Here is a 2,377-nt window from a genome sequence, read left to right as displayed (position 1 = left end):
TCTGTGAAAGACCTCCAGCTTAAAAGCATGCGTTGCCATACATGCATACAAGAAAACAAAACAAAAGAAGTGGGGGAAGTGGTCATCTCAAGAGCCGTCTACTTAGCATTTGTTTATAAATGAAATCATTATGTCAACATTGCATAGGATAGCCTGGACATTTCCTTCTAAAAAGATTAGATGTTCCTTAACTTAAAGAAAAAGGATTAAGAAAAAATGCTTCTATAATCAAAAGCTTCCATTAGGAAGGACTGCCAACACAATCCTGTTTGACTATACAAAGTAAGCTATCAACATTTGAAAATAAAATGCCTTTACTATACCAACCCTTGGAAAAAAGGCCTCAGCCAGTGTGGCACATGTTAGAATATCTAACAGATATTCTAACTTCATAAATATAAAAGCAGCATTTCTTTAAAAAGATGATATTTGGTGTGGCAAGAAGCTTGCCCTGAAACAATAGGCAGATGTATCATTCCCCACACATATGCATTAACATAGAAGTGAATGACCTCATATGACAAATAAGAATAAACAGAGTAGCAATAAGTGTAATTTCTAAACAATTGTGTAAGAAAACATTTCCTGGGGTAAGATAAAGGGAAATGAATGTAATTCTACACAATTACATCAAAGAACAGATGGGAGCATTAGGCAGCATTCCTGCCACTGCAATGCGTAAAGATATCTGTTAACTATTAGTTATTTGCAATTGAAGGACATGGCCCACATAAGCAGAAAACAATTATATGCATAAATTGCTTTGCAGAGCAGTCCTGAGGAGAGTGGCAAGGAGAGGGCAGTGGAGAGGACAGGGCACAGAACGAGCCAAGCCGAGGCCCACCTCCCCAGTTTGTATTTAATATGGATATGGGCTTGATTAAAAAGTATAGCAGCTAGGCAAGTTGTGGTTGTAATCCTAGAGTTCTTAGGGCTAGACCTGTGACAGATACTGTTAGAACTTTTGGAAAATCAATTAGCTTAATGATGACAGCATAACTTTGCCCATTGATGTCAGTGAGTGCATGATGGCTTTGTAAAAATCTAAGGATTATAAAGTATCACAAGTACTTGGCAAAAAGCATATCAACATTCCAGATTCCCAAACTTCAGAGTTTATTTCTGAAGCTAGCAGGAGCAATAGCTCTTACCAAACTAGACTTAACCCAGGCCCTCCAAGCATGGTGGTTAAGCCAGAGTACAACGTACAAATAAACAAGTACATTTCTGAGAGGTCAGACACATGCACATAAAGTTTACTTAATAAGGAATCTAGACCATCTGTTATATTTCAAGTAATCTGTTATTTTGACAATGCATTAAAAGCTGGGAGGAATTCAAAGAAATATTTATAAAATCAAGAGAGGTTAGGAAAAAAAAAAGTCTAAAAGTCTAGAGTAAGGTTACATACCTAATTCATTGTCTGGAGCTGAGCTACTACTTGATGGCAAAAAATAAGTGCATTAAAAGAGAAATCATAGCTACTGAGAAAGGATTAATACCACAGCATGCTTCAGAGTTTGGAGACTTCTGCTTAGACTGTTGAACTTACAAATGGTTCAATTCAAGCTCGTTACTGTAAGTTGTTTTTTAGAACTTTCAAGTGACTAAAATTTTGAGTAGATAATGAAAATATACCTTTGAAGAAATCCATTCATACAATTCACTTATAGTCACTTCCGTATCTTTTCCATAGATGTTAAAGTGGTCAATTTACATATTTGTAAGAACTGGAATTTAAACAACACAAGGATTTGCTTCTACAATGTTATTAAAAATTGACAGAGTGTATTCCCAGTCAGGTGATGAGGCTCTCTGAACAAATCTGGGGGGAAAAAAGTTCCTTCCCTGCACGGAAAAACTTGGGATTGTGATACTATGAAGGTATCACACTTTTTCCTTTAGAGTTCCCCAGAAAGTATGATTTTCATAAATCTTTCTGGAATTAACAGAAGGTATTTGTGTATTTGCCAATTCTATAGTGTGTCTCTCTCCATCTTAAGAAGTAGGACTTAAATGGTTTCAGGCAACCTTTTGTGGATATAAATGGAAATTTAATTCTATCCTGCAGAATTCTACCCTGCAGTCTTAAATACCGTTATTTTCTTCTGAATGTACAGAAAAAAACAACTTCAAAATTCCTCGCTACTTTTGGTTGCATATCTTATAAACTTGGCTTATAAACTTTTTGTATAATAAGAGATCTATTTTTGTATAAGCGATTTTATTCGTCCTAATAATTGCCCAAAGCTTTGGAGAAGTTTTCCTTTAACTTTTGTAAAGAAGAAACTAGGAACCAGAAACTAGAGCACAATGCACAGTAGAAAATGGTAATATATAACTAATGTCGTAGAAGAAAATGGTAACAAAGTAAATT

The sequence above is a fragment of the Aptenodytes forsteri genome, unplaced genomic scaffold (genome assembly GCF_000699145.1).
Source record: "Aptenodytes forsteri isolate BGI_AS27 unplaced genomic scaffold, ASM69914v1 Scaffold92, whole genome shotgun sequence".
In the NCBI taxonomy this organism is placed as follows: Eukaryota; Metazoa; Chordata; class Aves; order Sphenisciformes; family Spheniscidae; genus Aptenodytes; species Aptenodytes forsteri.
This window is presented reverse-complemented; position numbering follows the sequence as displayed.